The 16744-nt window shown below is 39.6% G+C and overlaps 1 protein-coding gene and 1 non-coding gene across 2 annotated transcripts in view; one reads left to right on the top strand and one right to left on the bottom strand.

The window, feature by feature from the left end:
- Positions 1-16744, bottom strand: part of LOC121520599 (contactin-associated protein-like 4) — a 222844-nt gene that overhangs the window by 92943 nt on the left and 113157 nt on the right. The gene's annotated exons all lie outside the window — the stretch shown is intronic.
- Positions 11900-11982, top strand: trnal-uaa. Its single transcript has one exon. It is a non-coding gene; the product is annotated as a tRNA-Leu (tRNA).

Raw genomic sequence — 16744 nt, 5'->3', positions numbered from 1 at the left:
ATTAAATGATTTCCCCTATTGGATGTTAAATCCTTTTATTGATTTCATTAATCCATCATCGTCAATATAATGTTGCTTTTTTGACAAATAATGTCAAAGTGAAAACAAACTGCTTTCAAGTAATGTCAGTTAAAAATATGTAATATAAAGTACGGGACTGCATTAATATTGACTGACCTAGTTCAACAGAGGTCCAGCCAGTTGATGCTAGTAGTCTTTCAATTAGTGAAATGTAGATCACCTGAGTTCAGTGAATGTTTCTCAAGTGGTTGTAGTATAAAGACACCTGCATCTGGAAGGTCCAGTCACTGCTCAATCAGTATAAATCAAATAAAAACCAACATTTTCTTTAAAAGTGTCTCGAACCTGAGTGCTTAGTCCCTGAGGTGATGGTGTGGGGGTGTATTAGTGCCTATGGTATGGATAACTTCAGACAAAACCAAGCCACATTCTGCGCGAGTTACAACAGCATGGCTTCACAATAACAGAGTGCACGTACTAGACTACAGGTCTTCCAAGGAAAATAAATGTCACATTATGAAACACGAAACACGACAACAGAGACCTTGCGTTGCTGAGCAACTTCAGATAGACATCAAACAAGATTTTCACTTTGTCTTCAGTCCTCTGACACTTACAGAGTGTTTCAAGAAGAAACCGGTCATGTTAACACAGTGATAAACATGCTCATGTCCTAACTTTTTTGGAAAATTACAAAACGAATAAATTCAGTACTTGTGGGGCTTTTAGCTTGCTGAGTGAGGAGGCAGAAGAGTAGGGAAACAGGAGACCTTCTCCTCCAGCCTCCTTAAGCTGAGATCCTTGCACATGGGTCAGTGGGTTTGCTGAGCAAGACGGTGTGGCATCCCAGTATCTGAGTATGCAGACGAAAACCGGTCTTTCAGTTCTTGGTCCTCCTGGTCTTACTATACTCTCGTGAGTCCTGAACGGTGACTGATGGACAGAGGCGACAGCTGGACTCCTTAGTAAGAATGACTCTTTGGCACATTTTTTGGTATTGCTGGCAAGACTGTCCAAGGAGGGAAACCATGTCATCTACTGCCTTTGAAGGACTGTTCCAATGTCAAAGATACACAAAATTTTTTCAACGGACTGATTTCCTCAATCAGAGAATTTCTAAGGATGCACACATGCTCTGCACACACAATTACCCACAATCCTATGCAGACCATTTTACTTCTCTTCAAAAAATGAAATAAATAGTGCAGTATCAGGAGGAAGCCAGGTCCTTGAGCACTCAGTACACTTTAAAATGTCCTGTTTCCACCATAAATATGTTATCATCATTATTTTATGGCACCAAAGTAAAGCTAGAAAAGAATACAATAGAATACGATTATATTATATATAATGCAACCATAATCATAAGTGGATACAACCATTCCTATGACGTAATTACGCCAATCGCTAGCCTGCTTCAAATGTGTGGTCAAGAGTAGCCTGGGAGGACTCTGGCTTCAGGTCTGAGGGACCTGACTCAACTGGACTTTGAGAAACCTCTTGTGTGTCTAATGCTCAGGAGAGCAGGGATAGTGAGGGTTAGCTGCTTGATACGGGAATGGCAGCTGTGCTTTTACAGGCACTTGACACGCTTTCCCGGGCCTGATCCAGCTCACTGCATACTGGGTGCCCAGGACCCAGTGGGCTGGTCCAGATGCCTGGGGTGGCCACATGTGTCATGAAGGGGGAGCAGGGAGGATACCTGGAGAGATGGGACATGGGCCTGGCACGGGCCAGAGCAGTGCACGACCAAAGTTGATGCAGCAAACTGCTAATTGGTACCTGACCTGATGTGTGTTTTCTTTAATTCAAGCAATTCAGGCTTTATTTTTTCCTTTTATGTTGAGAATTAAGATTTTCACCCAGACTTGTCAGGTAAAAACAGCTTATGATTGTGCAATATATCTTCTACCATCAGTTTAACAAATACACTTGCAGTGGTCTAATTAGTTTGTTTTTTCTCTTCTTTCTCAGTCTGACAACATAAGAGAAATCTAAAACTGTAGAAAACATTTCACTTGAATACTGTGGTGATGATTAAGTACAAACGAGAAGTGAAAACCTCTAAATCTCTTTTGATTTTAGTATTACAGATGATCTCTTCACAACCATCATGTTCCTATCCTTCATGTTTATTAAATCATTATTGGTGATGAAGGACAGCCGGCCTTTAAGCCCACATTTCCTTTCACAAACAAACCTTGGTTTATTCCAATTAAAAGTGCCTGTGTCCTGTTTCACAAAGAGAAATCTTAGGTGCTCTTGAAGGTTATTTATTTGATTACCATCAGTGTTATTTAATAAGTAAAAGATGCTAAAAAGCAGTGTAGGAGGAATTGAAAGTCAAATAAAACACCCTTCATTTTCATATTTTCTGGGGAAGCTGTGGGATGTGCGTCTTAAAAAAACCTTTTTATATTCGGCTTTCTTATGCTGAATGAAAAGACAGCTCTCGGAGAATATTTATGAAAAACATCCTCACCTTTCCTCAGAGAGATCAAAAAGAATAATTTTGTTGCTTTGCAGATGAAAAGGAAAAGCTTTCAGTGAATTGAAGATATCCTTTCGCTTCTTCTCGGCAGATCTTCACTGATTGAAGCGAGCTGCTTCTCCAAAGTGTTGGCAGACTGTTTGAAGAAGCTCTTTAAATGAAACCAGCTCTCAGGAGACTTCGCTGAAGCTCTGAGTTATTTATAGATAAACATCAAACTGCTGTAGCCACCGAGACATCAGTGCTGAGTGGGCTGGAGAGGAGCAGTACAAGGGACTGAAGGAGGGACCCCTTCATACATAAGTGTCTCAGCATGATACCAAAAGTCAAATCCCGACACCATATACAAAAAAGGGAAAGTGCTGCACTGTAGAGCTGTTTTCATGCATGCAGTTCTGGAAATTTCCTCAAATCTACCACCCTTGAAATCTTCTTGAGTTGCTTGTTTATGCGTCTCTCAGAGTGTGAAGTTTTCTCCAACAGATGGGAAGGGAGGACGGCCTGGAGAGGTAAGACTCTATGGTGTCAGTTATGCCTTTACATCAGTGCTACCTTTAACTGGACGTATTTACAGCATCAAAAAACGAGTGGAAAGAGCATACTGGTAAGTGGAAATATAATAAAGCAGCTTCACCCTCAGTCAAGCTCCCAGCATGCTCTGTAACCTCTATTAACCTGCCCACCCACTCACAGGGTTTTCTCACATGTTTCATCAGTAATATTGTTCCATGCCAGAGCACGCTTGCAAATGTGCCGTCCAATGCAGCAAATCCACCAAGAAGAGGAAGGCAGAAGAAGCCACCATGACAGCCACTTGGGTTGACATTTCCTTATGCTCCGTGTGGACAGTGGAGTCCATCCTGCAGCCTACTACGGATTTTTAATTATTTTTCAGAAGCGAACAATGCAACATTTTCCATGCAGTGATGTTCAGCAGTGGTGGGTAGAGTACACAGTTACAGTACTCCAGTCAAAGTACTGTTACTTAATAATATTTACTCAAGCAGAATTAAAAGTACTCATAAAAATAAGTACTTAAGTAAAAGTAAAAGAGTACTTTATTACAAGACTACTCCAGTAGTGAGTAACTTCATTCAGTGCAATTTATTAAAACGTATGGCATTACAACACATTATTCAGGGGTAGTAATGTAAACTGCACATTGTCATAAATAAAGTGTCATAACTTCCCAAAATTAAAACAAATAAAAAACTGAACCTAATACATAAAGCAGCAGTTAGATTATGTTTGTTAATCACAATTATGGGATGAAAATTTCAATATAATGAGAAACTAGAAAAGCATCCGGAGAGCGCAGACCTCCGCCATCAGCCCTGTCTCCCAATAGTGAAGAATTCTTTAAAAAAATCCTGGATCCAGACGGCGATCCGGATCACTCCCAAAATCTTATCAGTTCTTCCTTATGCCATCTGTGACATTTCCTGAAAATTGCATCAAAATCCGTCCATAACTTTTTGAGTTATGTTGCTAACAAACTAACAAACTAACTTTGACTTTCTATCTTTGACTGCCTAAATCTAATGAGCTCATCCTTGAGTCAGGGTGAACATTTGTACAAGGTTTGATAAGAAACAGCAAAACAGCTCTTGAGATACACTATATTGCCAAAAGTATTCGCTCACCTGTCTTGACTCGCATTTGAACTTAAGTGACATCCCATTCTTAGTCCATAGGGTTTAATACGACGTCGGTCCACCCTTTGCAGCTATAACAGCTTCAACTCTTCTGGGAAGGCTTTCCACAAGGTTTAGGAGTGTGTTTATGGGAATTTTTGACCATTCTTCCAGAAGCGCACTTGTGAGGTCACACAATGATGTTGGATAGAAAGCCTGGCTCTCAGTCTCCGCTCTAATTCATCCCAGAGGTGTTCTATCAACTCACTACTGGACTTGTTGCACAGGTGGCATCCATCACACTACAACCCTGGAATTCACTGAGCTCCTGAGAGCGACCCATTCTTTCACAAATGTTTGTAGAAACAGTCTGCATGCCTAGGTGTTTGATTTTATACACCTGTGGCCATGGAAGTGATTGGAACACCTGATTTCAATTATTTGGATGGGTGAGTGAATACTTTTGGCAATATAGAGTATCTTGTGCAACAGAGTGAGCAGAGGGATGGATTAATGGACCGATGACCAGAAAAAAAAATGCTTTCCTCTTTGGCTACCCCCAGTACAGGGTCATAAAAACCTACATTTATTTCCACATATTACATCCTTACTGTTAATAGTACAAACACTCCAGAAGCACAGATGTAGAGAGAAAGTTTGTGTACTTTCTGAAAGTTTGAAAAGCGATCGCTTGCAATAAATTCACTTGTGTAGTTCCTTGTGTTTAAAAAGAGATTCACACAGTTGCACACCTTTCTCTCTGTTTTCTGATTGTTTTGTGTTTTTTCATAGTCAGGAGCATTTGGTTGGCTTTCTTCCGGGATGGAAAACCTTGAGTTGAGGATTTGAATGGGAGATTTTTTTTCTGTAACTAGAGCCATTGAGAGACTAGGCGGTCATTGCTGAGCTCTATATTCTCTGTGTCTGTGTTAAGAAACATGTAGACAATATGTGACCCCATTCTGCTGAGGACAACAGGACATGATGAGTAATACTGTTTTTATCCTCACTGCCTGCTCCCCATCTGTTGTAAGACCGGCTGGCACCTCCAGGAGGCTGAGACTCACAAACACATGCACGTACACACTGATTGTGTCATTATTGTCTGCATAGCTTGTGGGTATGCCTTTGTGTTTTGTGAATTTCTAAATTCATGCATCGCCACCACGTGCCTGTGCCAGTTTACCTATTTAAAGTATGTGACAGTATTTAGTGTGTTTTCCCAAACCCAGGTGGGAGTGTTGAGGAGAAAACAGATGACTGAACAGAATCTGCAGTCTCCCTTTTATTTAGATAAAAGTCCTGAGTCAGCAGCCTGCCAGCCTGCTACAGTGTAAGTTTTTACCCCCATTTATCTCTATACTGCTTTAATCTAAGAGAAAGCTGGAGCCTTGAAGATAAAGCACTTGGCTTTCACTTTAAATTCACATTACCACACGTCTTGGTTCTTTTGTTCCTGAATGTTTATTTGTTTATTTATTTGTTTATTTATTTATTTCAAGGATAGCCCCTTGAGATGCATCATCTCATTTTCAAGGGGGTCCTTACAAAACAAATACATTCATCAGTAATACAAAATCATAATTAGAGATAAATCCAAAACACAATACAGAAACATTTAAACGTAAAGACACCCACTCCACACACACACTCACAATCACTCACACTTAATGCTCCCCCAAGCCTAGCCACCCACCCCCCAAATACACAATATACATGTACATATATATTCATACGTACTGTACAATTCATATACACATAGGGTACTCAACATCAAGATACATTGTAAAGCACAGTTAATGTATCTAGATATAAGGTACACAAGCATGAACAAGAGGAGAGTCAGTCCAGACAGACTGAATCCAACAAAGAAAAAGAGTCAAAAGCAGGAGCAGGATGTTTGACAATGAATAAGTAAAGATGATTTAAAAATATGAAAAGAGGTGATAGATCTAAGTGAGTAAGGTAGATTATTCCAATCTGATGGAGCTTTAAACTTAAATGCACGGCGACCAATTTCTTTTCTGATTCTTGGAGTAAAGAAAAATAAGTGATCTGTATTCCTTAGGCTATACTGTGAACTGAAAGGAATTAAGAATTGCTTCAAATACGTAGGAAAATTAAAATAAATACATTTAAAAGTAAATAACAACCAATGAAATTTCCTTCTGGCTTTGGGAGCCAGCCAATTCAAAGACTCATACATTAAACAGTGATGGGTCCTGTATGGACACCTGAGAACAAATCTACAGAGACTATTATATAAAGTATTGAGAGGACGAAGATTTGTTTCCGGGGTGTTACTATAAATAACATCGGCATAGTCAAGGATTGGCAGCAACAACTGTGTCACGATTCTTCTCCGGACTTTCGGGGAAAAACATTCAACAGAACGATAAAGTGACTTTAGACAACCATATATTTTCATAGAGATTAAGTTGATATGAGGTTTGAAAGATAACTGAGAATCTAGCCAAAGGCCTAAATATTTAAATTTATCTACTTTTTCTACTGCTGTTCCATCCAGGAAATTAATATACCAGTTTTTTGTTAAAGGAACAGAATTTGGTTGAGTGCAAAACAACATAAAATATGATTTTTTCTTGTTCAGAAGAAGCTTATTGGCAAAGAACCATTTTTGGACTAGATTAAAATCAGATTGTAATGAATACTGAATTTGTGAAATGTCCGAACTGGAGGAGTATATTACAGTATCGTCCGCATATAAATGAATTTGACAGTCAGAACAGACTTGTGGGAGGTCATTGATGAAGATGGAGAATAAAAGAGGACCTAAAGATGAACCTTGCGGTACACCTTTGTCAATAATCTTAAAGTCTGACTGGCTGCCCTGAAAAGAAACACATTGACTTCTATAATTAAGAAACGAGTTGAAAAATAACAAGGAGTCAGTGGAGAGACCAATAGCATGTAGTTTATCTAAGAGGAGATAATGATCTACCATGTCAAATGCTTTAGCAAGGTCAATGAATATAGCACCTGTAGGCATATTACTATCGGATGATGACTGTATGTCATTGGTAAATTTTAAGAGAGCTGTGGTGGTCGAGTGGTTTGGTCTAAAACCAGATTGGTGAGGTGATAATAGGTTATGATCAGTAAGATATTTAGATAGTTGATTAAAAATTAGTTTTTCAAAAATTTTTGCTATGCTATTAATAATTGAGATAGGTCTATAATTATTGATGTCTGTGGGGTCCCCCCCTTTATGGATAGGAATTACTCTAGCACATTTCCAGGATGGGGGAGTTTTACCAGTTGAAAAAGATAAGTTAAATAAATCAGCCAGGGGAAATGATAAAACATGCGAGGCAAGTTTAAGGAACTTAATCTCCAGACCATCTGGACCAGCACTGCATCCAGAGCTTATACCATCAATGACCTGTTGGACATCAGTTGGTGTGATTGTTCTAAAGGAGAAGGAACTGTCACCTCTGTTCTGAGTCGGGTTACAGTCAGAGTGAGAGTGACTAGACTGGGAGCTACCAATGGTGGAGAAGTGTTGGCTAAATGCCTCTGCAATTAAAGATGGTTCACTGACAGTTTCATTGTTCATTTTGATATGAGTAGTATTATTTTTTGTGGGTTTGTTGGTTATACTATTGATTCTCTTCCAAAATTGCTTTGGGTTCTTAAAAGTAGTTGACAGACAGTCCTTGTAGAAATTTGCCTTAGCATTTCTTGTATTGCTTTTACATTTATTCCTCAGCTCTTTATAAGCATTCAAGTCAGCAGAATCATTTGTTGCACGGTATTTTTTCCATGCCTTGTCTCTTTGTTTGAATAAATGTATAAGATCTCCTTTTATCCAAGGTAAATGTCGACCCTTGACTTTAATTGTTTTCCAGGGAGCATGTTTATTAATTATCTCAACAAGCTCAGTATAGAGGAAATTCCAGGCATCTTCAACAAATGGTATTAGTTGAAATCTTTCCCAGTTGATGTTTAAGATATCTTGAATATAGAGATCAGAGTTAATATTATTAGTTTTCCTTACTTTGATAAGTTTAGGAGGAAGATGCATCCTAATTTTCCAAACACAAAAACCATAGAGTGGTCACTGAAAGAATCAGGTAATACCCCAGATTGTATAATTCTGTCGGGATGGGAAACTAGGATCCAATCAAGCAGAGAAGAAGAACTGGGACCAACTCTGGTAGGTTCACTTATAAGTTGGGTTAAGTTTATGCTGTTGAAGAGATTACGATCATTATGAGATGAATGATCTGCCCAATTGGAGTTAAAATCACCTAATATGATTTTTTCATTAGTGCAGTCTAAAGAATTAATAGTGGACATGATACATTCAGTTGTTTCAGCAGGTGCTTTTGGGGTTTATAGATATTTCCTATGACCAGTTGTTTGTTCTCATGAAAAATAATTTTAACAAAAAGGCATTCAAAATGCAAGGGCTTCACAGTTGGTGAGATAAGTTCTGCAGTCAAGTTTGAGGATACATATGTCAAAAGACCCCCTCCTCTTGAACCCCTATCTTTTCTATATAGGACATAGTTATCAATTGTGACTTCGTTATCAGATATATTGCTGTTTAACCAGGTTTCAGAAAGAGTAATTACATGAGGTTTATTATAGCTGAGCCAGGCTCTCAGTAAGTCAATTTTAGGTGACAAACTCCTAATGTTCAAGTGAATAACTTGCAGACCTTTAGTAGATTTAATTATTCTGAGATGAAGTAAGAATAAGTATTCACGTAATGTGGCAGAGAAAATGCACACAGATCAACACCACTGATAGTAATATGTAATGAGCAGGGACAGGTGAAGAGAGAAGCAGGAGAGCAACACACACACATACACACACACCCACACACACCCCTACACACACATAAAAAAAGTAAGAATAAGAGTGAGTACATAGCTCATGTTCCTAGCTCAGTCTGCATGGCTCATTCTTATTAGAAGAAAGGAAGAGAGAAAAAAGAAAATTAAGAGGTAAGTTTATTAATACTAATTAATATAGTAGGCCTTTATGAAGTCATCTGATGACATGATAGTAGGAAAAAGCAATATATAAGAAACCTCAGATGCTTCAAAATTTATTAACTTCAACTTTCAGAGTTTTCCCCGATTATGTTAAATTATTGTGAGGAACTATCCTTTCCCATCAACTAAAGAACAGCCGAACTCTTTTAGTGTTACACAGTTTTACGGCAGCTGCGACACGTTTTACGGTTTAGAGTTTCTGAGTGGGAGAGTCCGGCAGGGATGTGCGGTAATTAAACTCACACCGGAAGTGGTGACGTCTGAGGTCTAAAACTGAAAAAAAAAAACTGCTTTTAATTGAATTTTCTGACTGTTGCTGAGTTACGGGGTTGTTTCAGATCCTGATTATCTATATTATCCCACAAGGGGAAATTACTTTAGCAGCAGGAGCAAACAGAAGACAACAGACACGAGGATAACAACAGAAAAACCAGACCAATAAAAAGGCTTTGAAGTCAGACCAAAATAGAAGAACATCATCAACAACATCAACAACAAAGTCAATCAGAGTTCATTCTTAAATAGAGATCATGAAATTCAAAGTGCAATTTGTAATGCAATGTCTTAATCAGCAGAAATAGTAGAAGAAGAGCAACTGAAGGGTTAATTGCCACCGAGTAAATGAATTGCACTGGGGATAAATGAGACCTGGAGTCTTTTCATTTCACCTTAGGTGTGACTGTTTCATGCCATGCCTAAGTGTGATTTCTCCTCACTCCCCTGTCAAACCCCTTCTTGTCTGCTTTCTCATTAGTAACATTATTCAAAGCCCAAGCACACTGGAGTATTGTACAGACCTACAGTAGGTAGTGGTAAGCATGTAGTTGGTTTTCTTATTGGCAAAGAGGGAAACAGGAGAGCCACTCGGTGCAGACAATACAGTCCATCCTGCAGGCCTTTATGATTTTTTTCCTCAAGGCCCCAAAATCGACACTCTTTATACTTCTACATCTATGGAGGATGAAATGGGTCTGTTCTGCTTGAAGACGACGGTTTTGAAGAGACAGGAGACATTTGGAATTGTCTTTCAGTCCTACTTCCTGAAAAGTATTCTGTGCTCAGGCATGGCTGGTTTCACATCTACGTACCGTGCCATACAAGTCAATATCAATAGTACCACGACTACCTCCACAAGGCTTAGGCCCAGTGCCTGAGTGCAGTACTCTGGTGTTGATCAAATGAACAGGACTTTGGGTTCAAGTACACCACAGTCCGGCTTGTGTTTTAAGAGATGACCAAATAATTTTCCCAGAATTGAAAGATGTGAAAAGTCCTTACAACTAGAGGCTGAGTGGTTGGGCTGTTAAAATCAAAAAGTTTATTTTCTCTTACTTTAGCAAAAATTACAGGAAATAAGGTCTAAATGCCTGTGTGGGACTGTGAAGTGTATTCCGACAGTTGAACAAGATGTTGCCATCCACTTGACTATTGGGACACAAAGAACACTAGGGAAGAGAAGTGACACACACGCCTTTACACTCCCTCGCAAAATAACCGGGCTGCTGGCATCGCCGACAGACAATGGAAGGGCGAGTACACTGGTGAGAGCTCTGCAAAAAGGAAATGCTTTGAATGAGTGACAAAAACCAGAATGTTTTGACCTCTTGTTTAAGACTAAATGCTTGGTACACGTTAAAGATAATCAGCACCAGGTTGGCTGAGTGGTTAAGGTGTTGGACTTAAGATCCAATGGACAAATGTCCTCATGGGTTTGACCCCCATTCCTGGTATAGTGCTGGAGAAGTTTGAGAGGATGTGCCTATACCTAATCTTGCAAAGCAGACAGATCTGTGTTTCTCACAGGTGAATCCTTATTACAAAGCTCCCGTCTGAACAGTTTGGGCCCTGTTAGAAAGTGACAGCAATGAGGGTTAGTACTTTTTGGCACAGCAGAGTCTTGAAGTAAGCAAACAGCAACAAGAGACTGGTTGGTATCATGGCGGAAGAGTTGGCGTGGATGCAACCAGTGCCAGTTTTATCAGAACTTGACGACATTTCTTCATTAAAAGAAGAACAAAGAACATCATTAAGTTGTTTTCTTTTCAAAAACAACAAAAGTCATGTACTGACATGTCTACAGTCGCCATGGTTTGCGTTATGCAGTTCTCTATGGAGTTTACTCCTCGGAAGCAGCTACATCACGCTTTGTTGCTCTGATTGGCCCGTAAAGATGTGACAGACAGAGCGTTCATCCAATCACCTTCTGAGTGTTTTTTCAAAGGCTCTGCCCTTTCCCAAACACCGTCTATGGAAGGTTTTCCAGATGGATGTGTGAAACGATTCCATCTGGCGTGCCAGGTTAGCCTGTACCCTGGTCTAGCAGACTTTGCACGAGGATGGTACTGTTGTTCATACTGACCAAATGGTTCAGGACCAAAAACCGATCCAGACTGACCATTCCTCGACAGAAAAATAACCAGATAAATTTGTCAGTGCACTTCAAATGAAGAGAACACCACAGTTTCTAACAGCTGTGTTCTAAATGGTAGTGTGCAGAACCAGGATGGCTTGAACTAGAGGACTTAGCTAGAAGTTTTAAAAGATTAACATCTCAGACCTTAAGGGTCTTCAACATTTCCAGATCTGGTTCATCTTTGTCTGGAATCCTATTGGCCCTTCCTGGAAATACTGAACTCTGACAACTGTCAACCAAAATGACTGTCATGTGATGTCTTCTTAAAACCTCTAGTTTAACACTAAATCCTTGGTACACTTTAAATGTAATCAGCACCAGGATGGCCGAGTGGTTAAGGCGTTGGACTTAAGATCCAATGGACAAATGTCCTCGTGGGTTCGACCCCCACTCCTGGTAGACTCTTAAATGATGTCAAACCCTTCCAAGGTATGTTCCATGATGGATTTACTGTAGTGTGAAAGTCACCAATGGCTCTCTGAACAAATCAGTATTGGCTAATATCTAGAGGATGCCATCATGCTTATATAATCCCCTACTTATAGTGCATATTGTGCTACCTTTTGCAGGTCTTTTGACCTGGTATCATTCATTTTGCACTGATTAGAGTGTCTTTTTCAAACTGTTGGATGGGTAAGCTTATTTTTGTAGCAAGGGCCTAGGACTATTGGTTAGAAAATACAATAAAAAACAGTTCAAAATATCTCCAGGCCACTTATACTTTCATGCATAATAGAAGGCTTTATTTTCATCTTATGAGCTTTCATTACACTCAGTTAATTGCCTTTTAATCCCAATTTTTAAAAAGAAATGTGCAGAGAATTTCAGATCTGACTGGCCAAGGAGGCAGTTGTTGCCCTCATTTCCCTGGTTGTATACCCCTCTGGGAATGCAGGGACTTCTGTTGACTCTCTGATCATGTTGCTTGCACTGTGGACACGGTTAGAACTAAAGTAAATTAGATCTGATTTAGTCCCAGCCCTGATACATGACTGATGGGTCAAGTCTATTAAATGCATGGCTGCTCCCGTGTTGTGCTGATTGCACAGGGTTGCGCTGCTATTAAGAGTGCACACAGACTCTGATACAGATACAACAACCAGCTCTGAGGTAAGAGGAGCGTATGGAAGCTGTGTCTTCCCTTTAAGCTTTATATCCCATGAATCCCAAATTTAATCAACACAGCTCCATAAGGGAAAAGGCAGTAGGAGCCATCATCTTTTATCTTGTTCTGTTCCAGTGAGCGAGTCTGATCTGTGAAGGAGCTGAATTCTGCTGAATAATATTCTAATAAATGTAAAAATGGGAAGATATTTGATTAAATCCACTGGAGCACATTCTCCTTCTAAGCCGAGAAACGGCTGCTGTGAAGCTTTGTTTATGCATAAAAATAGCTTTGACATGGAGACAGTTTGTGTCTGCTGGTTGCTGTGCAGAGGAGACTTTGAAATAGTTATAATTGCCGTTTTAATTGCAATGTGTTTTGAGTTTGACACTGACAGCGAGTAATTAGTTCTGCTCCACAAAACATTTCCACTTGATGTGAAATAACTGTGAATTACTCTAACTAACACAGGTCAAAACTGAGTATATGGCATACAGGAATGATCACTGCTCCTTTAATGAAGATAGAAAATATGTTTTTAGTTTGAACAGAAAAGAGCAGTTATCAGCTCAGCTGTCAAGATGAACTTCTTCAGCTGTAACTCCTACAGGGGGTTAAGATGTACCGATCTGAATGGGTAACCGGTGTTAACGTTAACGTTGTTTTCATCAGTCCATGGAGCCCGTGGCAGCCAATGTAAAAAAGTACAACCACGTTTCCAAAAAATTGAGGTGCTGTGAATTTTGTTGAAACTGAGACCATTTCGTAAAAAATATTGGCTCATTTGAATTTAACTGCATTAATGAACACATCTCAAAAACGTAGGGACGTGGCATCAAAAGGCTTTTGAAAGTAAGCGGTACTAATAAAACTCAGCTGGGGGAGCATTTTACAACTAATCAGGCCAACTGGAAACAGGTCAGTAACGTGATTTGATCACCAATCTGAGAAAAATTCAGGAAAATGTTCCTTAAAGTAACACTGCACAGACTTTGAATAGCCCACCATCTACAGAACAAAACACCATCAAAAGATTCAGAGGATCTGGAGGGTGCAATGAGCCGAAGGTCTATAAATCAGAAGCTTGTGATCTTAAAAGGAACCCTGCATGATCAGATCAGTTCAACTTTTTGGATAGTTATTTGTATCTCTCATATACATTTTGAACAAAAAAGAACACACTAAATATCTTCATTTTGAGTAATTTGAGTTTATAAATTCACCAGGAGGCCGCCATGTTTTGGTCTGGCTCTGTGATGTCACAGTTCCGCAGCACTCCTCGCCGTTCCTATGCAGTAACCTGTTTTAGACTGGCCACCACTGTCAGGGCTGCATCTCAGAAACGCAGCATGTCTAACGCACGGAGAATTCTAAAATTTAAGGTCTCTTCTATCTTTAATTTGCACCACGAGCGGTTATCTTTCTATACAGGAGATTGATAAATACAGAGCCATTTTACCTTGTTGTAGCAAATATTTACACCCACATCTGCAGAATATGTTTGAAATCTGTTTCTTGACGATCCAGATGAAGGCCACGAGCTTAAATGCGTCTGTTTCGAAAGTTGCCCCCCAAACGTCTACTCTTTATGAAGCTTTCTGTTTCCACATGGTTCAGGTAAAATGAACACAGAACGAAAGCACTTCTGGTTTGCACTTTTCAAAGTAAAAGCCCACTTTAACATTCCTTTGGAGAAACTCTGTTCATATGAACATACTGCTTTTATTTTGAAAATCTCCCGGCACGCTTCCACTATACACTGAATCCAGTCACTTGTAGGGAGGTTAACTGAGGTAAAACACTGAAGGAATGACAGAGCTTTGACAGCAGGGAGACAAAGCCAACACACAGCAAACTCGTGTCTGATATAAAAGCTGTTATGGCAGCAACAGCTGCAAGCAGAAAAACTGTTGGAAAAACGGTTACTGCAAATATCTGGGATATTTAGTAACTTTTTTAGTTCAATACACATTTGAGAGATACAGATATCTATCCAAAAAGATGAACTTGTCTGATCATGCAGGGTTCCTTTTAAGCCCTCAGCTAGCACTGACTCAAAACAGACATGACTCTGCACTACAAATCACTGCATGGGCTCAGGAACACTCCCAGAAATCCTTGTCTGTCAACACGGTTCCCCGTACCATCAACAAATACAAGTTAAAGCTGTATCATGCAAAGAGACACGATACAGAGATGCTGGCGTCTTTTCTGGGCTAAATCTCATTTAAAATGGACTGAGGCAAAATGGAAATGAATGAACCAGAATTTCAAATTCTTTTCAGAAACCATGGATGTCATGTTAAGTGGACTAAAGGGGAGAGAGATTATCCATGGTGTGGACAGCTTACCCATCTAGAAAGGCACTATCAATGCTGAAAAATATCGGTTTGAGAGCAACATGCTCCCATCCAGACAATGTCTCTTTCAGGGAATAATAAAAATGATGGAAATAATTATTTTAATTTTATTTGTATGGCATTTTTTAAAAACAAGGGTTTGCAATTGTCATGCAGAAAAACAAAGCAGCAGAACCTGAACAAGATAAAAAAGACTGAAAAAAGACACCCAAACATTATGAAGGCAACTCTCAAGGTAGAACCAAAACAAACAAACAAACAAAAAACCCTAGCCAGCATGTCCACGTGGACCCCACAGGGGTTATATGTGGGCTACAATATGGGTCCCATGTGGGTTTGTCCGTGGGTTCCATGGTGGCCCCACCTGTGATTGCCCATGTGAACTACAAGAGTGGATCAGCCCATATGAGACCCATATAGGCCCCAACTACACTATGTGGTCCTACAAGTAGGATCTATCTGGGATCTCTAGAGATAGGGCCTAAATGGCCTATAACCCAGACATCATAAGACATCATTAGTACCAAAAGTCCTACGACATCTCAAGATATAACAAGAACTAAGTGACATGACACCATAAGAACCCATGAGTACCAGGCCAACACAAGAACCAAACTACAAAGCATGCGGCTAAGAGGACCAAAGATTTAAAAAACATAATAAAAGATCAACAATAAGAACTAAAACAATAGGAAAGGTAAAGCAATAAAGGGAAATGACAGGTGAAAGAGTAGTTAAGAGGAAGGGAAACAGCATTAAAAAGAAGACGGCCTTGCATGTTTCAGCAAGGCGATGCTAATCCACATACCACATCCAACACAACAGCATGGCTTCACAACAGAAGAGTCTAGCAAAGACCCAGACGTGTTGGGCAGCTAGAGTCCTACAGCAGACAAGAATAGGACAACAATCATCTCCCAAAACTCCAACAACTGGTCCCTCACTTCCCTCACTTTTACAGACTGTTGTTAAAAAAGGGGGATCCTACACAGCAGTAAACACAGCCCTGCCTCTACGTTTGGTCCTCTAGATGTCAAAATAAAAGCTGTTAAAAAGGCAGACAGTGATGTTGCTGATCCAAGCACATGGATCACCACAAAAGACAACTATTCCTCAACACAGAATGATGTTTTCAGTTACATCTTGGGGAAGTTGTTTGTGATAAAGTCCTTTGTAAACTCTTTAAAACAAATGCTGATGTAAGCACTGAGTCTAGTTAGATTAATTTTAACAGTTTTTTCTAACAGATTTTGCATAATAAAACACTTGGTAACCTTTCACAGTGGTATTTGCTTTGAAAGCATCACTACTTATATCATCATGGTGCTAATTGGAGCAGGCCTGATCAAAGCTGATAACTCAGAACAAAAAGGCAGATACCTGGGTGAGAATAACACTTATTATTCAAGTGAGAAACAGATGAGAGAAAGCCCAGGCAGAAGTGTTGATTTGTCAGATATGAGGGAGAATCAAACAAAAAGGGCTGTCGGTGGTTATTTCACACCTCAGGTCTCCACTGAGCAATAATTCTTCGTTCCTTATTGGAAATGCTGCGACTGTGAGCGCATGCTTTTTCATTCATTGTGTCTGTTTGTTCCTTTCCTGGATCCGACACTCCATACCACTTCAGCTCACAAATAAATTACACTGCCAAAAAATTCAAAGAAAAAGAAAAAATTCATTTCACTTCCACAAA

Source organism: Cheilinus undulatus, linkage group 13 (assembly GCF_018320785.1).
Source record: "Cheilinus undulatus linkage group 13, ASM1832078v1, whole genome shotgun sequence".
Classification (NCBI taxonomy): domain Eukaryota; kingdom Metazoa; phylum Chordata; class Actinopteri; order Labriformes; family Labridae; genus Cheilinus; species Cheilinus undulatus.
The sequence above is the reverse complement of the archived record's forward strand: the minus strand, read 5'-3'. Positions and strand labels throughout refer to the sequence as shown.